We start from the raw sequence: 25,216 nt of genomic DNA on the forward strand, positions 1-25,216 counted from the left end.
TGGTAGTATATTTATCTTTATTATAATAATAAAAAATTATCAAGGGTATTTTTGTCCATCCAGTTATCCCTCAAATCATGCCTGACTTTATATAAATAACAGATATATATTTGGAGAAGAAAAAGCAAATAACTTAACCTATATACATAAAAGAAAAAAGACCTCCAACTCTTCAATGGCCATGAAGATGTCAATGCTTAAGTTTACGATCCTTGCCATTTTCTTACTGATCGTCCTTGGTTCGTCTCTATCGTTATTTATGCATTTGCTTTTGAATTATTTCTTAGTTTGAAAAAAATTTATCCAATATAATCCTTTTTGAAAAATTTTAGATGATTACAGTGTAGAAATTGTGATTATTATTTCCTTTTTCATAATATGAAATAAATAAACTTCATAATCTATTTTTTTAACATTGAATAATGAATAATCTGGATCTGCCATTGTCTATATATTTGCTTGTTTTTATAGTAATATTAAAAATATATATGCTTTTGACTAAATGTGAGAAAAAAGCAAATGTTTCAGATTTGCAAGTTGGGGTGCGAGCAAGAGGGCCAATAGTTGGTTTTGGATGCAAAACAGTTCAAGATTGTATTGCAAATAATCCAGTATGTTCACCAGACATTTGCAAACCACCTAACTGGTGCCTCTGCGCAAATGAAAGGTGCGCATGTCAGCCAGTTTCGTTAAGTGCTACAACCCTCATTGGAAGCTAAGGAAAAGATACCGCCAAAACCTTTTATTGGATAAGTGGAAAGGAAGATCTTAATAAAACAAAAATAAAGAAAAGTTTGAGATAATGATACTTAATTACAAATTATAATGAAGACCATATGTTTGTATCCTTGTTTTGGAAATCATTACAGTGAAAATGAAATATTTGCAGTTATCTTATTATTTTTCTTAGTATTTGATTTGAAGCCAAGTAAGAACACCATACTAATTGTTTTGTTTAATTTTTTTTTTCAAAAAGAAAAAAGTTTAATCCCGACTGAACAAATTAAAATTTTAAAATTCCATTGCATCAACAAATGTGTTTTTAAAATCTAACCGGACGTGGTCTGGTTAGTCTTCTCACTAATGTACGAAATAAAAAATTTCGAATTCAAATCCTCTTAATCACAAGAGTTTTCGTCAATTTTGTGACTCGATACCTTTTTTTTTTTTTTTTGAGAAAATGATTAAATATTATTCATAATGAATATCAGAAACACAAAGAGCTTCTACAGTATGAAGAAGCTCAAACTATAACGGAACAAGAACAAAAACCAGAAGCCCTTGCAAGAGTATGAGCTATGTCTCTTATTGTGTAATTCAGTCTAAGTTATTAAAAAAAAAAAAAATCAAATTTAGATTTTAGATGAAATATATAATTAGATATAAAAAGACCATTTAAGATAAATGATGGAAAAGACTATTAAGGGCGTTTCATTTGGCTTTTAATTCAATCAAACCTAATTTTTGAGTAGAAAATCATAAGTAAAATTGTGTTTGATTTAAATTATACATTAACGAATCTATTTAAAATAAGTTAAAATTATAAGTAAGGCGCCACTACTTATTTTATACCTATTCTTTGACCAAGTTAAAAACTATATTATCCTAATAAGTTTATATTTGTAAATGCCATCACTTCTAAGGAATTCCTTGTCTTTCTATTTATTTAATTAAGGTATCCATTCAACAATAACTTTTCATGTATAGTTTTTAGAATTTTAACTAAGTCAAAATATTAATGATATAATTTATAGTGTTCGATAGCACAACATTTATACTAATTTTTAAAATTTGCGGAAGTGACTTATGAAACGTTACTTCCATTTAACGTTTCCTTACTAAAACTTTAATTACTTTTAAAATGACTTTAAGTAGTAAGTAATCAAATCAAACACTTCCATAATTTTTTTTTACTATATTAATAAATGATATAAAAGGTACTTGAATTATGAATATCACTATTAATTATTTTATATTAAATGAATTTTCTTAAAAGAAAATTTTATTTTTTTCTATATTAATAAATGACATAAAAGGTAATTAAGTTATGAATATCACTATTAACTATTTTATAGTGAATGAATTTTCTTAAAAGAAAACTTTATCACCAACTCAGTGAATTAAGTTTCCAAAATTTGGTCATATTATTGATTGAATAGTTAATTTTTATATATTCATATGGATTTCGGTAGATTCCTTTCAAAAAAATGTAGATTTCCATAGATATCCAATAACATTAATGGTCTTGCAATTGATTACAGAGACATACATGGCAACAAAGAACAATATGAGCTAGCTGCGATACTTTATCATTTTTATTAAATAAATAAAAATTGTTTAGTACTTTGTTATAATTACATAGCCTAAGATATCTATAAATACAGTTTTCCTTTTTTTGAATATTAAGGAGAGATAATGACGAAGTCAGAATTTTTTCATAGGAGGCAGAAATATATTTGTCATTTCACGACGAATAAAAAATAAACTTGATTAAAAAACATCTAAAATTACTGTAATTATATAGACAAATATATTACACGTGGTCAATATTTTTTAATGAAAATAGTATAAATGACAACAAAATAATAGAGATGTTTTTTTAGTATAATGACTTTCAATAGAAAAGAAATAATTCTAAAATTTACATATTAGAAATTTACAATAAAAATAACTATTAATATTTAAAATTTTAAATATGTTATTGTAATTTTAAAATTCAATCAATTCAATTTCATATTATTTTCTAAAAACTATTAAAATAGAATCATGAAATACAATATTAAATTCATTTTTTGATAAATTAAATATCATATAATTATTCAATGAATTTAGAATTCGAAAATTTTTTGAGTTAATAAAGTATTAAAATATAAATTTATAATACTATTATATATTTTAATATTAACGTGAATTTTATATATTCTTAAAATGAAATTAAATTCAAAACTAAAATTTAAAAAAGGATGCAAAATTAAATAACCTAAAATTGAAATTAATGATATAAGTCATTCAAAGGTAACAAAAATTAATTTATGAAAATTGTGAGATCTTGTGTGCTTATTTATGTTTATATATTTAAACTAAATTTATATATAAGAACTAATTAAAATAACTAAACTAAAAAAAAAACAAAAATTAAAATAAAAAAACAAAAAAACTAAAACACCACTGAAGAAAACAGCAAGGGCCTTACGACTATACTAACAAACTCACTCGTGTACAATAGCTACATTCAAGGGGGTGACTAATCCTCCTGTACCCCTAGCTCCGTTATTGAAGAGGGAGATTCGAAATCTATTGTTGGATCATACATACACTTATCATTAGATTATGACTTAGTATGTAAATACTAAATATAGTTAGAATGACCAGCTAATCATATTACTATTAGAGTTATTTGTTATAATAACATTATACTTATTTAAATATTGTATATTAGGAATTATTATACTAATAAAAATATTAATCATAAAAATATGTATGGTTATGATTATAAAGGTTATAACTTATAACTCTATTAGAATATTATTTTTAATTAAAATATCAAGGATGATTATAATTCTAGTTATTATAATTATTAATAGTATTATATATTATTGTATTATATATACTTTTTTAACCATAACTACAATTATAATACTCCTTATTATTATAATACTTACTGTAATTTATAGATAGAAATACTAATTATAATGATATTGCCATTTATCATTTGTATGTAATCCTAATACTGGTTACTATATATAATGATAAAATAATTAACTATTACAAAAGGTATTTCAATTATTGATATACTTAATTATAATTTTTATATATAGTTAATTCATATAGAATAGTTAAAATATTTTTAACATATATAGTCATAATACTATATATATATATATATATGTCAAAAATTTTAAATCCCAAATTTTATGTACATAAAATTTTTTATTTTATATACGTCATTGTATAATTAAGAACTAATTATTTTATATAAAATGAATTATATGAGTAATCATATAAAATTCAACTCAACTATTATATACAAGAAATTATATAATTATTTAATTTAGTAATAAATATTTAAGAAGATTATTTTAATATTTCATCAATTATTAATATCAAGAAACATAAAAATAACTTTTTATGTGTCTTGATATTAATAAATTTATTAAAGTAGTCTAATAAATCTACTTGAAATAAGTTGAGTTATAAGTAAGGCGCTCCTACTTATTTTAAATATATCTTTCACCAAATTAAAAATTATATTATCCTATTAAATTTATAAAATGCCAACAATACCCTCACTTTTAAGGAATTTCCTGACTTTCTATTTAGTTACTGTATCCTTTATGGTAATTGTAACAAATTAAGTGACTTTTAAAATGCCTATTAGTTAAACACATGAACTATTTAAATATAAATTTAAAGTTTTTTTTGAGATGAAAATAAATTTAAAGTTTTTATGCCTATTCAGCAGTATTTTTCATGTAGTTTTTAATATCTTGTAATTTGTACTATTTGGCACTGTAGTGCTGATAGTGTTTAGAATTTGAAGGAGTTGATTATAAGATATTTTTTTATTACGGTTTGATAAAACGCTAACAGTTGGCAATTTTTAAAACAAAATTATTAGGATATCTAATTTTGCCGAATATGTGCTTACTAGACACTTTAATTATTTACTTTCAAAATTGACTTATAAATTACAAATATATTTTAAGTCGAATATTGAAAATAAATAACCACATCAAACGCTTTCTTAATTTTTTTTACTCGTAAAAGGTAATTGAGTTGTCAATATCACTATTAATTATTTTGTATAAAATGAATTTTTTTTAAAACAAAAAAGGTAGTTTTTTTTTATATATTTCGGTAGATATGCAATTAATTTTCTTGCAATTGTATACAATTCATTACAGAGAAATACATGGCAATGAAAGAACAATGTGAGCTATAGCTGCAAACACTTTTGATATTGAAATAAATTGGATTTATTTACCTTCAAAATTAGTTTCTTGTCTCCTGTCCTATAAATATCAAATAAATTCAGTTTTGAACAACACAATAACAATCAATTAAAAAATAATTAAAAGATCAAACAACATTGATCAAGCAAGATGGAGAACGCTCATCTCAACTTGGCATTACTAGCAGTATTTTTGTTCATGTTATTGTATGTCTCTCAGATTTTTATTCTTTCTAATTTTATACATATCGATATTTTATTTTAATTTCTATGAACAATTTGCTAATGTGAGCCATGAATTTATTTATTTATTATTAATTTACGGTATCAGAGTACAAAATAGTGTATTTCAGAACTTGTATATCGTGTTTTATTAATTTTCGTATATATTACATTGCTTTGATATTAAATTTGATAATCTTTAGGCATGTCAATGGGAAGAGCATCAAGAATACAAATGGATGCACCTCAGATGATCATTGCAGAACTGTTCGATGCCCAGAAGGTCTCTCTACTCGTTGCTTGGATGGCCATTGTCGCTGCGCACAGAGCCAAAAGCACACAGTTGAGCAATTTATTGATGGGAGAAACACAAAACCAGAGTTACAAGCTTGTAAGAAAGATAGTGATTGCACTTCCTTTTGTGCTCCCAAATGCAAATTTGTAAATTGCGTTGGCGGTGTATGCTTTTGTAGTTGCTAATTAAGCCTAAAAAATATTTGATTATGTTATCAAATAATGAGAATTAAATAAAGGGTGTTTGGTTATCGGAATTCAACAATATTTTTATGAAAAATTACTTTTTCGTGAAAGTAAATTTTCAGGAAACTAATAATAGGAATATTGGATTATTTTGTTTGAGTCACGATAAAAAATTTTCAAAAAATTAAGATAGTTTTGTTTGTTAAACTATTGGACTGTACTTATTTTATATTATTATTACTCTATTCAGGAATTTTTTTTTTTATAAGAGTTATATTAAAAAGAAACAACTATCTACTATTATATAATTTATTATATTATTTTCATGTATTTAACTTTCAATTAAAGAAAAAAAAAGAAAGAAATTGATATAATTACTCTAATGAAGCAAATATTTGTTGAAAGCGCTTTAATGGACTGATCTGATGTGAGCAAAATCTAGTTCATCCCAGTGGAATATGAATACTTGTGAATAGTAAAAAAAAAAAAATATTACGACCCTCCTCTTTTATCCGGGCTTGGGACTGGCTATGTAAACAAGAAATTACAAAGATGCAGCAAAAGCAATCAACATAATCATATATAAAAGGTAAGAAATGAGTTTGCACTCCAGGCCATCGCAATCATTCCTTGGAATGAGAGACTTAGCGTAGTTTTTCCTAAATTTCCTGAATTTTGAATATCCTGATTGTAATATGTTAGGTCATATGATATAAACTTGGTAGGACATAAATCTGGTAATTTACATAGGAGTTGTCCGATAATTTGGTGATATTTGAATGGTTGGAGAATTTGTTTCCGTGCAAATTTGTAAACGAGATAGATTTATGCAAAACTGGCGAAATGCGAGGTTGATGGAGGGATTTTCAAAATATAATTTTATAAAATGAATGAGAGATTTTCAATTTGTTCCATGAATTTATCTGTGATGATTTATATAAAAATTGAGTTTTTGTATCCATTTTAATATTGACAAAGATCAATTTGAACTATTTGAATGGATTTCTCATGCACACATTCTCCTTAAATTGAATAAAACAATATAGAAATATAATAATTTCATTTATATTTTATTAATATACAAATACAATTACACATTTGAAATGAAATAATATAAAATTAAAATTCCTTTTTTTAAAGAAAATTGTTAATTCATTAATAAAGAGTATAATATAAGTACATCTTCATATTTTTATAACAGGAATAAGAAATATAAATATAGACCATTTAAATCTCCTGTTTGAAGATCATCTTAATAGAGATATCTTCCAAATAAAAACTGGTATTTTTTTAAGGACAACGGCAAAAGAAATTTCTGCAAATTTACCCTTTTCGGATCTTTATAGACTTAATTAACATCCGCATAAAAGCTTCTTTTACTGTTCTATTTATAAAAAAAAGTTCAATTTTAATTGAAAGATCAATCTTTTCTGTCAAGAAAATCATCTCCAAACAAAAAGTTTCAATTCTCTATATTTATATTTATTATTCTTATTACTGGAATATTATAATGCACTCATATTATAATCTTAATTTATTAATGAATTGCCAATTTTCTTATATATAAAAAAAAAGAATCAGCTTGTTGGGGTTAATTAACAGAAATTGGCAGACTTAATTGTGAAAGTTTGTACATGAAGAAAGCAGAGTAAATGAATCTGATAATTTGATTACTTTTTAAAGGCTTTCCTCCATTGACCAAACAATCACTATATGAAATCCTCTTGAACATTGAATGGTTTATCAAATTTGCAGATGAAAACCAACCGCAATTCAGATGAATATTTGAAGGAGCACAACCTGAAACACATGTGTTTGCTGGCAGAAATCTACTCGTAGAGAAGATTATGTCATCTCAACTATGAACTTTGGCATTCCAGGACTCACATCTTTACTCTGTCAGATGCTTATGTCCTTTTTTGTACATTTAACTGTTTTTCAAAAAAAAAGAAAAGAAAAGAAAAGAAAAGAAAAAAGTGCACATTGAATAAATTATTTTTCTTTTTTTTAGTATATATTGGAAATTGGTACATCATTTACCTGTTATTCAGAAAAAAAAAAAAAAAAAGTGTACATTTACCTGTTACAAATTGATACCTCATTCACTCTGTATATCAAATTTGCGGATCGGTTTTCATTTTAATGACTTCAATAAATATTGAATATAAAGTTATTGGAATTTGACAACTTTCTATCTAGCTAGTTAATTAAAGAAAACAATTTCACCGAATTAATTCAATAATTTCTTAAACGCCATATTTCGACAAAAGGTTTTGAGCTAGCTTTTAATGATTTGACGAAATCAAAACTCTATTTCTATTAATTATATCGTTCGGTAAAATAATTTTTATCGTAACTTTTAAAATTTAAGAGAACTTTTTATGGAATGTTAAATAACCATACATTTAGCATTTCATATAGCTTACTTAATTTGTTTTTGACAATCACATCAATTGTTTTTTTCCTCGGAATACAACTAATTAAATAGTTAATGTCCTTTTTTATAATTTTAAGTTAAACAATTAATTAAATAATTAATAACTAATAGAACAATTAACACATACCATGACAGCTATCAATTACTATAACAACTAATATTTACAAACATAATCAAAATCATTTTGCAAGTAAGGTAAGATATTTCAATTACAAAATGAATCTCCAATGAATTACTATTGTTAAGTATAATAAGCAGAAACTTAAAAGTGAATCCCTAAAATTCGTTGGACCGATTTCCTTACTTTATGAGTCACACAGCTTCATCTATATATAGAGAATCCCCTAGAGGAGCCCAAGCACTATTCTCTCCCCAGGTCAAGCAGCTGGTAGCATATCAATACAATATAGAGATGGCTAACTTATCATTGAAGCTAGTTCTTTTCCTTGCCCTGATGTTCATTGCTTCTTGTTAGTATCTCTCTTCTCTCACTCAACATATATAATTTTACTATTATGATTATTTATTTTTATTTTCATTCATTTATTTCTAATGTATTAATTTGTGTTTTTCATTTGTGTTCTATAATAAGTTAATTACTACGAGTTTTTTCATATCCAAACAAATCCTTTAGATATGTGACTATTAATCATTTTGGAGTTCCACGACTGTCCTTCTCCGTAAATATTTTTTTTAAACAATCTCCATAAATTTAATCTATTAATGTTGAAAAAAAAATAATGCAGATGTGCAAGTGGAAGCTGGTGCAATCGGAGGTGGCGAAAAACGCGGGCCTGTGATTTCATTCCGGTGTATCCAAGACAAAGATTGTGATGGTAAATGCGGAGACTTCTGTGAAAACAAAGATTGCAAATGTCAAAATCTTCATTGTGGTTGTCTGTTGAAGCCAGGCAATAATTAGAAAAATGTAAACATATTGCCCTGAAATTAATCTGATTAGTTTCAAGGGAAATTAATAAATTGTCTTTTTTTTTTTTGGCTTTTAATTTCCCCTTTTTCAGTCAATCTACGTAACTTTAATGCCAAAGTAAACTGAGGAAGAGTTTGAAAAGTATAAAATAGAAAGGTCTTCCAAGGCTCGTAAACATGATGGAAATTTTTTTCTTTGCAGGGGAACGACATAAATTTTTCATTGTCGCTCGTGAACAAGAATTTGAGGCTAATGTTATAATCACACAGAAAAAGCAAAATCAATCGAGTAAATTTGTGTCTAGTTGATATTATCGTTTATGTGGATAATGAGAAATTTCAATTTAAAATTCTTTCCTATTTTTTAGAGAAACTATTTGAATAGCTTTTTATATATATAAAATGATAAAAGCTAAATGTTCCATGTGTTAACTTTTTATAAAATGATACTTTATCGTATAAAAGTTAATTTAACCGCTATGTTACCAAATAAGAATTCAAATATGTGTAAACAATATTATTCAAACTGTTTATCTTAAATGTTGATTAGAGAAAAACAATGGTTGTTTCATGATTATAAACATAAAAATGGTTTTCGTAAATTTTAAAAATTGTTCAATTTTCTATCAAAAAGTTTGTTATTTGAAAAGGAAAATTTTATCTAAACAATAAATTTTGCTCAGTATTTACATTTTATGCTCTGAAAATAACACTATCTATTTTTTATTTATACTAAAAATTTAGTTGGTGATGCACACTAAGACGTAGTCTAGTGGTAAGTGCATATACGACCTCAAATCCCCTTCTTCAAAACTTAAAAAAAAAAAAAAAAAAAAAAAGAGCTGGTGATGCCTTATATGGTGTCGTTTAAATTTAAAAATACTTATAGAATTTTATTAAATAAATTAAAATTGCTTAGTAATTTGTTATAATTACAGAACCTAAGATGTCTATATATCATACTAAATACAGTTAGAATGGTTAGCTATATTTATTACTATTGGAGTTATTTGTTATAACAGTATTGTATTTATTTAAATATTGTATATTAGGGATTGTTATACTAATAAAAATTTTGATTATACAAATAGGTACAGTTATGATTACGAAAGGTTAGCTACTCAAAACCGAACAACGCTAATTCTGCCGAACATGCATGTTGTGTTTGTAGTGTAATTTGATGAGTAGCGTTCATACTAGCATTTAGAATTTGAGAAAATGAATTATGACATCTACTAAAAAGGACAACTAATTTTGCAGAATATATTCTTATTAAACATTTTAATTATTTATTTTTAAATTAACCTATAAACTACAAATACATTTTAATTAAGTCGAATATTGAAAGTAAGTAACCAAATCAAACACTTTCTTAATTTCGTTTAATATATTAATTAATGACATAAAAGGTACTTGAGTTAATATTTTTTATTAAATGAATTTCCTTAAAAAGATAAAAAAAAGCTTATCTCCAACTCAGTAAATTAAGTTTCCAAAATTTTGCCACATCATTGAATAGGTAGTTTTTATATATTCATATAGATTTCCATGGATATCCAATAACATTAATTTTCTTGCAATTTTATATAATTGATTACAAAAATACTACTTAACAGATGACAACTATAAAAACAAAGCTATTAGAACAATTAATTTTGTTGAATATTTTCTTGCTAAATATTTTAATTACTTATGCTTAAATTGATTAAAAATACATTTTAGGTCGAAAGTTGAAAATAAGTTACCAAATCAAACACTTTCATAATTTTTTTACTATATTAATTAATGACATAAAAGGTAATTGAGTTGTCGATATCACTGCTAATTATTTTGTATTAAATGAATTTTCTTAAAAAGCAAAAAACAAGTTATCTCGAGCTCAGAAAATTAAGTTTCTAAAATTCCGCCACATCATTGAATAGCTAGTTTTTATATATCCATAAGGATTTCCATGGATATCAAATAACATTAATTTTCTTGCAATTCTATACAATTGATTGCGAAAAGCAGTTGACAACTATTAAAATAAAGTTATTATTAGGAAAATTATTTTTATCGAACATGTCCTTCCTAAACACTTTAATTACTTATTTTTAAATTGATTAAAAATACATTTTAAGTCGAAAGTTCAAAGTAAGTAACCAAATCAAATACTTTCTTAATTTTTTTCGTATGTTAATGAATAACATAACAGGTAATTGAGTTGTCAATATCACTGCTAATTATTTTGTTAATTGAATTTTCTTAAAAAGAAAAAAAAAAGTTTATCTCCAACTCAGTAAATTAAGGTTCTAAAATTTCACCACATAGATTTCCATGGATATCCAATAACATTAATTTTGCCAAACAAGTAACAGCTTATAGAACAATTAATATTGCCAAATAGACCCGAAATCATATTGTAAGTAAGGCAAGATATTTTAATTACAAAATGAATCTCTAATCAATTACTATTGTTAAGTATAAAAAGCAGGAACATGAAAATGAAAACCTAAAATTCGTTGGATAAATTTCCTTACTTTATAAGTCACACAGCTTCATCTATAAATCGATAATCCCCTAGAGGAGCCCATTCACTATTCTCTCCCCTGGACAAGCAGCTATAGAGATGGCTAACTTAACATTGAAGCTAGCTTTTTTGCTTGCTCTCTTGTTCATTGCTTCTTGTTAGTATCTCTCTTCTCCCACTCAACATATATGATTTTACTATTATGATTGTTTATTTTTATTTTCATTCTTTTATTTTAGATTTATTATTTTGTGTTTTGTTCTATAATAAGTTTATTACTATGATTTTTCTCATATCCAAACAAACTCTTTAGATATGTGACTATTAATCGTTTTGGGGTTCCATGGCAGTCCTTCTCCATAAATGTTTTTCATTAAATAATCTCCATAAATTTAATCTATTAATGTTGGAAAAAAAAATACAGATGTGCACGTGGAAGCTGGTGAACTCGGAGCTGGTGAAAAACTTGAGCCTGCAATTTCATTTGATTGTAGCCAAGATAAAGATTGTGATGGTAAATGCGGTGACTTTTGTGAAAATAAAGATTGCAAATGTCAATATCTTCATTGTGGTTGTGTATTAAAGCCGACCAACAATTAGTAAAATGTAACCACTTTCCTGAAATTAATCTGATTAGTTTCCAGGGAAATTAATAAAATAAAGACTTTAAATTTGTCTTTTCTTTTCTCTTTTTTTTTTTTTTTTTTTTTTTTTTTTGGCTTTCCCCATTTTTTTCTTTGCAGGTAAACGATAGAAAATTTTCCCTGTCATTCATGAATAAGAATTTGAAGCTAATGTTATAATCACAAAAAAAAAAAAAAAAAAAAAAAGCGCAATCGATCAAGTGAACTTGTGTCTGGTTGAAATTATCATTTATGTGGACAACTAAAGATATCATGTTTAAATCTTTTCTATTTTTCAGAAAAATTATTTGAGCAGTTTTTCATAAAATGTTAAAAACTAAACATTATATGTGTTAACTTTTTATAAAACATTACCTTAACCTCTAAAATCTAATTTAAATACTATAAAAAGTAGCATTTAGCGTCTTGAGCGATCCAAATACTAAAAGTTTTTTAAAAAGTTATTACCGAATACAATAATTATTGGGACAATACGTTTGTATTCTTGTTATGAAAATTGTTACAGTAAAAGAAAAATATTTGCTATTATCTTATTATTTCCCTTAATATTTAATTTGAAGACAAATAAAATTTCAAATCTGTGTAAATAATATCATTCAAACTGTTTATCTTAAATGTTGTTTGGAGAAAAATGATGGCTTTTTTGTGATCATAAACATAAAAGATGGTTTTTGTAAATTTAAAAATTGTTCAATTTACTATCAAAAAGTTCGTTATTTGGAAAGGGAAATTTATCTAAACAATAAATTGTGCTCCAGTATTTACATTTTATGCTCTAAAAAGAGCACTATCCATTTTCTATTTATACAAATAGTTATAGTTAAGGTTAACTCCTATAACGTTTAACTCTTAGCGTTTTATAAAAAGTTAATCAAATAACAAAATACTACAAAAAAACTTAACATCGATCAAAACAATTAATTTTTGTCGAATTGGCACTTAATGTCTGTAATCTAGCATTTATACTAGTGTTTATAATTTGAGATAATAAAATATGAAATGTTATTTCAATTACCATTTGATGATGTGCTATTTAAACAACTAACTACTACTAAAACTGAGCTACTAAGAACAACTAATTTTGTCGAATATGTACTTATTAGACGCTTTAATTACTTATTTTTAAATTGACCTATAAATTACAAATACATTTAAGTCGAATATTAAAAGTAAGTAACCAAATCAGATATTTTCTTAATTTTTTTTACTATATTAATTAATGACATAAAAGGTAATTGAGTTGTCAAAATTACTGCGAATTATTTTGTGTTGAATGAATTTTCTTAAAAAGAAAAAAAAAAAAAAAGTTCATCTCCAACTCAGTAAATTAAGTTTCCAAAATTTCGCGATTGAATAACTAGTTTTTATATATTCACATAAATTTCCATGGATTTATATCCAATAATATTAATTTTCCTGCAATTCATATAATTGATTACAGAAATCTATTTAATAGCTATCAGCTACTAAAACAGAGTTACTAGGACAATTAATTTTGTCGAACATATTATTACTAAACACTTTAATTACTTAAGGCAAAATGTGCCTTGTTCAAATAAAGGTAATCTATTTAATTTAAGTTGAGATAACTTTAAATCTTAGAGAAAAATAAAATGAGTGAAAATTTTCGATTAGAAATGAATCTTCAAATATTTTCAATAATTGAAGAAACAAATTTCACCAAACTACATTCAATAATTTTTTAAAAACACATTTCGGCAATAGATTTTGAGCTAACTTTTACTAATTTGGAATTCTATTAATTATAGCTTTCGGTAACATAATTTTTTAAATAAGTTTTGGGGTTTGAGTAAATTTTTCATGGAATGTTAAACACTCCTACGTTAGGTGTTTCATAGAGATTAATTAATTTTTTTGGACAAGCATACCAATTGTTTTTTTCCCGAATACAACTAATTAAATAGCGAACATTCTTTTCGTAATTTTAAGTTAAGCAATTAATTAAACAATAAATGACTAATATCACAACTAATAAATATTATAATGGCTAACAATTACTATAACAAATTAATATTGCCGAACATAATCAAAATCATTTTGCAATTAAGGTAAGATATTTTAATTACAAAACGAATTTCCAATCAATTACTATTGTTAAGTATAACAAGCAGAAACTTAAAAGTGAAACCCTAAAATTCGTTGGATCGATTTCCTTACTTTATAAGTCACACAGCTTCGTCTATATATGGACAATCCCCTAGAGGAGCCCATGCACTATTCTCTCCCCAGGTCAAGCAGCTGGTAGCATTTCAATACAATATAGAGATGGCTAACTTATCATTGAAACTAGCCTTTTTACTTGCTCTCTTGTTCATTGCTTCTTGTTAGTATCTCTCCTCTCATTCAACATATATGCTTTTAGTATTATGATTATTTATTTTGAATTTATTGTTTTGTGTTTTACATTTATGTTTTATAATAATTTTGTTACGAGGAGTTTTTCATATCCAAACAAACTCTTTAGATATGTAAATATTAAAAATTTTTGGATTCTACTCTATATAAATATTTTTTTCACGGATCAAACCCTTTACCTTACATAAAATGTCTACCGAACTCCGGTGTGTCTTACACTTGAACTGTTCCTTACGGTTTTTTTGCAACAATTTTATTCATGCAGTATTCAACTCTATAACTTTCTTAAATAATCTCCATAAATTTTAATTTATTAATGTTGGAAAAAAATGCAGATGTGCCCGTGGAAGCTAGTGAAATAGGAGGTGGTGAAAAACGTGGGACTCCGAGTTTAGTCATTTGTAGCAAAGATAAAGATTGTGATGGTAAATGCGGCGGCTCCTGTTCAAATGAAGATTGCAAATGTCGAAATCTTGTTTGTAGTTGTCCTTGATTCACTATTGAAGACAACGAAATAAAATGTAACTATTACCCTGAAATTAATCTGATTAATTTCAAGGAAAATTAATAAAGATAAAGACTTTAAACTTGTCTTTTCTTTTTCTTTTTTTTTTTTTTTTGGCTTTTCCACTTCTTCAGTCAATTTACATAAATTCAATATCAAAGTAAACCGAGGAAGAATTTGGAAAGCATAAAATAGAAAGTTCTTCGTAGGCTCATGAACATGATGGGAACCTTTTTCTTTGCAGGTGAACGATATATATTTTTCCTTGTTCGTAAATAAGAATTTGAGGCTAATGTTATAATTACTGTAGAAACAACAAAATCAATCAAGTAAATTTGTATCTGGCTAATATTATCATTTGCGCGGACAAGAAGAGATTTTAAGTTTAAATTCTTTTTATTTTCAGAACCGTTTGAGTATCTTTTCATAAAAAGCTAAAAATAAACGTTACATAGATTAGTTTTTTATAAAACGCTATCTTAACTTCTAAAAGTTAATTTAAATGTCATGTTATCGAACACTATAAAGAATAACATTTGCCGAACACAACCATAATATATGTATCCTTGTTATGAACATCGTCACAGTGAAAGAGAAATACTTGCAATTATCTCAATATTTTTCCTAACATTTGATTTGAAGCCAAATAAGAATTCAAATATTTGTAAACAATATTATTCAAACTGTTTATCTTAAATGTTGATTGTAGAAAAATGACGGCTTTTTTTATTATCATAAACATAAAAGTGGTTTTCGTAAATTTAATAAATTTTCAATTTTCTATCAAAAAGTCCGTTACTTGGAAAGGAAAATTTTGTCTAAATAATAAATTTTGCTCCGGTATTTACATTTTATGCTATAAAAATAAGAACATTCATTTTTTTATTTATACTAAAAATTTGGTTGGTGATGCACATCAAGACATAATTTAGTGGTAAATACATGTACAATTTGACAATCGGTCCAGGTTCGAATTTCCTTCTTTAATATGCAAAAAAAAAAAAAAAAAAAAAAAAAAGTTTGGTGATGCCTTCTATTGTGTCGGTTAAATTTAAACATACTTTCGTATTTTATTAAATAAATAAAAATTGCTTCATAATTTGTTATAGTTACGTAACCTAAGGTATCTATAATACTAAATATGGTTAGAATGGCTAGCTAATCATATTACTAATGGAGTTATTTTTTATAATGATATTATATTTATTTAAATATTGTATATTAGGGAATATTATACTGATAAAAATATTGATTATACAAATAGTTATAGTTATAATTACAAAAGGTTAACCCCTGCAATGTTTAATTAATTTTGTCGAATTGACACATGTTTGTAGTGTAGCGTTTATACTAGTGTTTAGAATTTGAGAGAATAAAATATGAAATGTTGTTCCATTTACCGTTTGATAAAATGCTACTTAAACATCTGACAGCTACTAGCACAATCGAGTTACTAGCACAATTAATTTTACCGAATATGTCATTAGACACTTTAATTACTTATTTTTAAATTGACCTATAAATTAAATATATTCTAAGTCGAATATTGTTGAACTTTCTTAATTTTTACTATTAAGTAAGCTATTAAGTAACCAAATCAAACACTTTCTTAATTTTTTTTTTTACTATCTTAATTAATGACATAAAAGGTAATTGAGTTGTCAATATTACCGCTAATTCTTTTTGTGTTAAATGAATTTTCTTAAAAAGAAAAAAAGAAAAAAAATCATCTCCAACTCATTAAATTAAGTTTCCGAAATTTAGCCACTTCATATTATAGATAGTTTTTATATATTTTTATATATTTCCATGGACATCTAATAACATTAATTTTCTTGCATTTTTATATAATTGATTAAAAAAAAATACGACTTAATAGATGACAGCTACCAAAGCAAAGCTATTAAGATAATTAATTTTATTGAATATTTTCTTGCTAAACATTTTAATTACTTACTCTTAAATTGATTAAAAAGGTAATTGCTAAACATTTTTACTACATTAATTAATGACATAAAAGGTAATTGAGTTGTCAATATCACTGCTAATTATTTTGTTTTAAAAGAATTTTCTTAAAAAGACAAAAAAAGTTTATCTCCAGCTCAGTAAATTAATTTTCCAAAATTTCACCATATCATTGAATAGCTAGTTTTTATATATTCATATGGATTTCCAATAGCATTAATTTTCTTGCAATTCTATATAATTGATTACAGAAATAGAGCTTTTAGGACAATTAATTTTGCCGAACATGTACTTACTAAACACTTTAATTACTCACTTTGATTTAAATTGATTAAAAATATATTTTTAAGTCGAAAGTTAAAATATTTCAAAATATAACGAGTCAACCTAATCCTCGGTTTTAGAAAATTTGTCATTTTTTTATTTTTTTATTTCATAATTTTTTTTTTCATTTTGTGATTGATCTTAATTTTTTTAGTAACATAAACTGTTCATAATATTATAATTTATAATAAAAAATTAATAGAAATATATATATAAATTAGTAGAAAACTATATATATAAATTAAATTATATTTACTTGCAACTGGTAAATACATACATAAATACATACATACAGTCCTCAAATTATAATTTTTAGGAGGCATTATTATTTTTGTTAGTATACACAGTGATATTACTCTCAATATTACTCATAACAAGTACATATTTTTTGGGCCATTTGTTATAATTTTGAAGTAATAAAAAAATACTAACCACTAGCCTATTGAATAAATTGCCTTCATCCTTTTGTACTTTTCATTTCCAGTCTATATGGGATAACACTTGACACCATTTACTAAACTTACGTTCAATAAAATATAAATGCAATAAAAAATTAGTAAAATGAGTAAACTATTTTCAATAATAAAATGAGTCAAAATTTTCAATTAGGAATGAATCACCAAATATTTTCAATAATTGAAGAAACAAATTTCTTTAAATTACATTCAATAATTTATTAAAAGGCCCTGTTTGGCAACATGTTTTGAGCTATCTTTTAATATTTTGATCAAGTCAAAATTATATTTCTATTATTAATTGTAGTATTGGTAACATAGTTTTTATAACAACTTTTAGAATTTAAGGGAACTTTTTATGGAATGTTAAACACCCTTACATTTGACATTTTATATAGATTTTCTTTTGACAATCACATCAATTATTTTTTTCCTCCGAATACAATGCTAATGTCCTTTTTTATAATTATAAGTTAAATAACTAATTAAACAGTTAACAACTAATAGAACAATTAACCGATACAATAACAACTAATATTTTCTAATAGACCCAAAATGAATTACTATTTCCTAATAGACCCAAAATAAATTACTATTCCGAACATTTTAAATTATAAAATGAATCTCCAATCAATTACAATTGTTAGGTATAACAAGCAGAAACTTAATAGTCCATGCCCAAAATTCGTTGGATGGATTTCCTTACTTTATAAGTCACACAGCTTCATCTATATATGGATAATCCCCTAGAGGAGCACATTCACTCTTCTCTCCCCATTTCAAAAGCAATTGGTAGCATATCAATACAGTATAGAGATGGCTAACTTACCATTGAAGCTAGCTTTCTTACTTGCTTTGTTGTTCATTGCTTCTTGTTAGCATCTCTCTTCTCTCACTCAACATACATGATTTTAGTATTATGATTATTTATTTTGAATTTATTGTTTTGTGTTTTACATTTATGTTCTATAATAATTTTATTACTATGAATTTTCCATGTGCAAACAAACTCTTCGATATTCAACTATTAAACATTTTGGAATTCCACGGTGTTTTTCTTCATAAATATTTTTTTCATAGATAAAATTCATTATTTTACATAACCTGTCTGTCAAACTCAAGTGTGTCTTACACTTGAACTGTTCCTTACGGGTTTCTACAATAATTTTATTCGTGCAGTATTCAACTCAATAATTTTCTTAAATAATCTCTATAAATTTTGATCTATCAATGTTGAAAAAAAATGCAGATATGAACGTTGAAGCTGGTGAGATAGGAGGTGGTGAAAAACGTGGGCCTGTGGTTTCATTCCATTGTATCAAAGATAAAGATTGTGATGGTAAATGCGGCGACTTCTGTTCAAATGATGATTGCAAATGTCGAAATCTTGTTTGTGGTTGTCCTTGATTCACTGTTGAAGACAACGAAATAAAATGTAACTATTACCCTGAAATTAATCTGATTAGTTTCAAGGGAACTTAATAAAGATGAAGTTTTTAGTTGTCTTTTTTTTTTTTTTTTTTTTTTTTTTGGCTTTTTTCCTTTTTTATTTACATAACTTCAATGCCAAAGCAAACTAAGGAAGAATTTGGAAAGCATAAAATAGAAGGGTTTTAATTTGCAATTACTTAAATGTTCATGCTAAGTTTATGAATTGACATAAATATCATTAAAAGATTTCAATTTGATTGATTGAAAAAATAAAGATAATTTAATTTTGATTATTCATATTAATCTCCTGTTAAATATAAATTCTATTGGATAAAATAAAAAATTATATTATATATTATATAAAGTATATATTGAATATGGTAAAAATATAAATATTTGTAAGGATTTTAATCTTATTAGTTGAAAAAATAAGGTAATTTAATTTTGATTTGTTTATTAATTTTCTATTTAAATCTAAATTATATTGGATAAACTAAGAAATTATATTATATACTAAATAAGGTATATATTTTAAAAAAAGATATATATTAAATATGGTAAGAATATAATATCTTCAAAGATTTTAATTTTATTGGTTGAAAAAATAAAAGTAATTTAATTTTGATTGGTTATATTATAATATATAGTATTAAAAATGGTAAGAATATAATATGTTTAATTATTATCTTTAATACGATTGGTCTAAATAAGGTATAAATTGAACAAATAAGCTTTTTATTTGAATTTGCAAGCCAAATTAAGTCTTAAGAAAAAAAGTTATTCTTTAAAACTGATTTAATAAGGTATATAACTTATAAAATGAAAAGACAAAATGACACCATATATATACCACTTGTTAATCATTCAGCAAGCTCTTGATACCAATTCTAAATCACTTAGCTCAATAAATTGTTAATTAGATTCAGCATTCAAAATTCTATCCATACAAATCACCGTTAAGTCTCTAATTGCATCCTTAACTATTTTCAAATTCTTTTGATAACTATTGTTAGTTTCGGCATTGCTTAATTTTATTCTTCAAAATTGCTAAAACTACCATACTATGATTTTTGATAATTCAATTGTACATTTTTAGTTTGGATTCTTATATGATATGATAATCAGATACTTAACTATTGAGTATTCACTTTATGATTTTTTTTTTTTTTTTCATGAAAAAAAAAAAAAAAACTCATGAAATGTTTCTGAGCAAAAAAATTTTGTCAAAATTTGGAAACGTTGATTAGTTTTTTGAGAAGGAAACAATTTGATTAAATGAGAATCTAAAAACAAGATTTACTTGGCTTTCCTGCCACTTCTATTACATGCTGCAAGGTAGGGTTAAAACATAATTGCAGCTATCTGGTCTTATGTAATCTTAGATACTGGAAATTAATTGCATTAGTTTCAAAGGACCCTTTAACGTATTAGCTAGCTTCAGGTTCAAAACACAGAACACAAGCAATCTATAGATAGTGAGCAATAGAGAAAAACTTGAAGAAGAAAATTAAACAAGATGGAGAAAGCTTATCTCAAGATGGCATTACTAGTTCTATTCATCGCATCCTGTTGTATGTAATCTTTTTTTAACTCTACATTCAAGTTAATGCAAATGTGTCTTTCATTTTGGTAATTTTGTGCTTCACTGTATGTGTGTGTATATATAGAATTCTATAACTTCTTGCCGGGAAGTTGTCGAAAAAGCTCTACAATCTTTCAACCATAGTAGTGAGGATATAGCTATGAATAAAACAAAATGAAGATAAAAGATTCATGTAGTAAACCCTAGTATGTTGTTGCCTATTTTATGCTTTGTTCTATTTATTAATATATCAACTGATTTTAATATTTCCCTTCAAAATTTTTTTACTGAAAGTATTATTTTTTTTTTTTCTGACTTATACTTTGCTCTGCATTGATATTAATTTGATCAAAGCGGATATCGGAAATACAGGATTACTCCAACTAATTAGGGACTAAGGCTGAGTTGTTTTTGTATTTGTAAGCAATTATAGTTAGTTTATATATAAATTGTTGGCTAATGGAATACTGCTAATTTTGCAGGCATGTGGATGTCCAAGGCGTCAAGGGTAAATGAAGCAAATGGGTGTCTTTCTGATGCTCACTGCGCGTCTGTTAAGTGTCCAGAAGGCCTTACTATTAATTGTTTGAAGGGTCATTGCAGTTGCAAACAAAGCCAAATTGAGTCTCGTGATGAAACTATTGATGGCAAATGGCATTGCCACTCGTACAAAGAGTGTGGTCAGCTTTGTCCACCAAAATGTGAATCCAAAAAATGTGTTAAGGGTTTGTGCCTATGTGGTTGTTAATTTGTTATTAAGCCAGCGAATTGAATGTCATGAAATCACATTATATCAATAAGAAATAAGATCAGTTTAAATTCACAATCTTTTGAACACTTGTTTTGTACAATAATCAATTTTAGTTAAAAAGCTCATAGATGAATTGGCTAAAAAAAAAATGATAATTTTATTTACTGATGAGTATTAAAGGCTATACAGCGATTTTAAGTTGGTGATGGGTCTTAATACTCATGCCACGAGCCTGTATGCCACTGGATGACTCAAAATGTTTTGTTAAAACGATGACATTTTTTGTTCAGGAACAAAAAAAAAAAGACAGGATAACTTTTAAAAAATTCTTATTTTCATTTTCGTCCATGGATGAGGCTACAGATTTTATGCTATAACTTATGACATTCATCACAATTTGGGTCAGACATCCTACCTTGGAAGATGTCATAGGTGGCAGGGGCGGAGCTTAACAAAGGCTCAAGAAATTAAAAAAAAAAAAAAAAAAAAGAAATTCCTTGAGAAAAATTACATTTTGATCTTAAAAGTATAGAAAAATTATATTTGGCCACTTAAAAGTTAAAAAAAAAAAAGAAAATTTTTTTTGACTGGTCCAAAATAATTCTCCTACCTCCACTCCTGATAGGTGGTTTACTCCACTCGTTGCAGACCCGTTTTTGGTTAAAAACTTTAATTTTGTGCTATTCTTTGAGACTTGCTAAACACAGACTTTCTTTCCTTATTTCTCACGTTTAAAACCTTAGACTAAGCACTATAAATAAGAACAAAAATCTTAAAAAAAAGAGTACAAACAGGGAAGGAAGCGATAGAGAAGTGTTTCTTGGACAACAAAGATTGAAGGGATTGAGAGGTGGACGAAAGAAAACAGAAGGCATAAAAGGAGGGAGGTAGCTTAAAATCATAAGCAGGATTGGGAATGGAAGAATGGAATACTTTTAATAGTTTAGTTTTTGAAGACGGAGATGTCATAAAAGAGAAATTGGTAGATGAGTTTTGTTTATAGAAAGAAAGGGGTAATTTTGTAACAAAATTTGAATTCATTTGGAAATTTAACTTATTTTGATTATAATTTGATTTAGTTATATGCATGCCATGTGATCGAATTTATTAAATTGAATCTCTATTTTCACCTTAAACATAAAATTTTTAATTTATAAATAATTTCTATAAAATTTTGTAGAATTCATTTGTTTTGAATAAAAAAAAAATGCAAACTTGAGTTAATGCTTAATGTTATTCATCTGTTATAAAATATATTTTAGTCAGGCAGTTCCACTTTAATGAACCGTTAATTAAAAAATAATTTTTTGGTGTGGAATCAAATTCATTGCCAGATCTAATGAATAATAAATTTGAAAACAGTAACTATATCCCTCATATATCAAATATTATATAAGAAGAACCCATATTAATTTTCTAAAAATATGTAAAGGATTAATTTACAAGAAAAGAAAATTGAACTAAGATATGGTGCGACAGCCATGATTGTCCCTATCATTTTAAGTTGCTTCCCTGTTGCAGAAAGCTACTATGAATGGAACTAAACATAGAACCCAACAAGCAAAAGGGATCCAAACAAATTTCCAATCTTGTAAAAAGCAAGCTATAATTCCAAAGAAAGCTAATAAAATGAAAGCAATACCGATCAATTCTACCGCATTAGACATTTCATTGCATGTTCTTCGCATCAGCACTCCATTCCAGATTCCGACGAAGCCGACTGCTAGTGCAACTGCGATCAAGCGCGTCAGTAAAGATACATTGGCTGGATTGTATATAGAAAATAGGCCCACTGTCATGGGAACTGCTACTACGAGCACGTGCCTACCCATTTCCATTTCTCTAAGATTTTCTATTATTGGATGAAACGATGCTGTACCAGCTATTTGGTGCAACTCATTTAGATTTTTATTAGACCTGCTTGAGTTCCCAGACGCAATTTCTGGATGTGCATGTTCGGGTTCTTCAGGCACCGTTGATGGTATTGAAAATATCTCCGATGAAGAGGATGATCGGTTCGACGGGGAAGATGAAAAAGAATCGGCGTTGATGGTTATTTTGTGATCATCAGATTTGGACTGATGATCCTGGGATTGGTGAAGATCAGGGTTAGAAATGAGATCTTGGTGACCAAGAGGATGAACATGTGACTGAGAGAGAGGGAGAGAGATGGCTGCCATTGTTTTTTTGAAAGAAAAAAAAAATAGAGAGAGAAAAAAAAAATAGAGAGAATGATTCTCTCTGCATTAAAGTGTCATAGTAATGTTATAAACAGTTGCTCTGGGGTACTAACTGAGCTAAACTAACTGTACTTACTTGAAGTACCTTCTTTCTACTAGTTAATGCAGAAAAATATGACTTGGGATACTTCTAGAACGTTTGACCAGTAGCGTTTAACTATTTAATTATCAGATAAAGGTTAAATTAAAAAAGAAAAGACAAGCAGCAAGTTGCACCGCAAGTGTTTTCTCCTTTCAGCCAAGATGGTACCGATTCTCATAATCGATTCTCTTTATCTGATTGCGATTAATTAAGTTTGTGCACGACCACTACTTGTAGAAGAAATTGTTACAATATTATATAATAATATACATACATTTAATTTTTTTTTATATATATTTTAACAATAACTATTACTTAAATTTTACTAAATTAATTAACAGTAATCAAACATCAGCGGGCAAAAATAAAGTTTTAAAAAATAATCAATATTTTCTTTATTAGTTAAGGTGACACTTGAAAGTTGAAACTATGGGAGTAACTTTTAGATCAGTTCAGGACATAAATTTTGAGTTTATGATCGATTTACTTTATTTTTTATAAAATAATAGAATAATTAATTTTCTACTTTTAAAATAATGAAATGCAAAAATTAAAAGTAGCGAAAAATTGAAAATTGAAAACTGTTTCTTTATTATTATTATTATTATGCTTTTCTACATATGAAAAGGTGATGCATCTTAAAAATATTTTAAGTATCAGCAATTTAATATTTTATTATTTTTTATTAAAAAATAAATTGCTTATAAACTTAAAACTTTGTTTCATAAATTAAGCATCTTGCGATTTTAGTGCTAATTGAGCGTTTACAAAAGCTGCTGTCCAACCCATGTCGCAAGTGACGACCCTTCATTTTCTTTTATAATTTAATCTGCTAAACACCTTAATAATTCTCACAGCAAAAATTTTAATTAAATAATATTTTTTCCTCTAAAATTTTATCTTTCTAAACAAAAGAATATATAATTTATTGTATTTTCTCCATTATATCCAAATATAAGGATAAAAAATAACTATAAAAAGAAAATTGATAATTCCTTTTTTGTTTTCCTCAATTATTTTTTTCTTTCATTTTTTTTTTTCCATCCTTTCCTCTCCAAAGGAAGCCTAAAACATCTTGCACTGGAACTTCCAATCATAGCCAAATTAACTTAACCATATAGATAAATTACAGGTTTCTAGAGATTCAATCTTAAAGACTTGTCTTTTACAATATAAAATTAAAACGTTTAAGTTGTGTTCAGCAAGTAGCTTTCAGTGTTTTGACTGATCAAAACACTAAACGCTATTTTTTATAGTGTTCAATAACATAGCGTTTGAACTAGCTTTTAAATATTAAAGTAGCATTTTATAAAAAGTTAACTCATCTAATGT

The 25,216-nt window shown here is 26.0% G+C and overlaps 5 long non-coding RNA genes across 5 annotated transcripts; all 5 read left to right on the forward strand.

The window, feature by feature from the left end:
- The first annotated feature begins 39 nt into the window (after positions 1 to 39).
- On the forward strand, positions 40 to 900 carry LOC119369657 (uncharacterized). Its single transcript, XR_005177215.2, has 2 exons — positions 40 to 239; positions 529 to 900. It is a non-coding gene; the product is annotated as an uncharacterized LOC119369657 (long non-coding RNA).
- A 7,568-nt stretch (positions 901 to 8,468) lies between these two features.
- On the forward strand, positions 8,469 to 9,097 carry LOC149493003 (uncharacterized). Its single transcript, XR_016318553.1, has 2 exons — positions 8,469 to 8,560; positions 8,837 to 9,097. It is a non-coding gene; the product is annotated as an uncharacterized LOC149493003 (long non-coding RNA).
- A 2,426-nt stretch (positions 9,098 to 11,523) lies between these two features.
- On the forward strand, positions 11,524 to 12,206 carry LOC119370676 (uncharacterized). Its single transcript, XR_005178234.2, has 2 exons — positions 11,524 to 11,686; positions 11,954 to 12,206. It is a non-coding gene; the product is annotated as an uncharacterized LOC119370676 (long non-coding RNA).
- A 2,218-nt stretch (positions 12,207 to 14,424) lies between these two features.
- LOC149493004 (uncharacterized) lies at positions 14,425 to 15,138 on the forward strand. The gene is made up of 2 exons (XR_016318586.1): positions 14,425 to 14,517; positions 14,885 to 15,138. It is a non-coding gene; the product is annotated as an uncharacterized LOC149493004 (long non-coding RNA).
- Positions 15,139 to 18,557: 3,419 nt separating this feature from the next.
- On the forward strand, positions 18,558 to 19,303 carry LOC149493005 (uncharacterized). Its single transcript, XR_016318565.1, has 2 exons — positions 18,558 to 18,672; positions 19,048 to 19,303. It is a non-coding gene; the product is annotated as an uncharacterized LOC149493005 (long non-coding RNA).
- Positions 19,304 to 25,216: the final 5,913 nt, after the last annotated feature.

Source organism: Jatropha curcas, chromosome 10 (assembly GCF_041381405.1).
Source record: "Jatropha curcas cultivar XTBG-Jc1 chromosome 10, XTBG_Jcur_1.0, whole genome shotgun sequence".
Lineage (NCBI taxonomy): Eukaryota > Viridiplantae > Streptophyta > Magnoliopsida > Malpighiales > Euphorbiaceae > Jatropha > Jatropha curcas.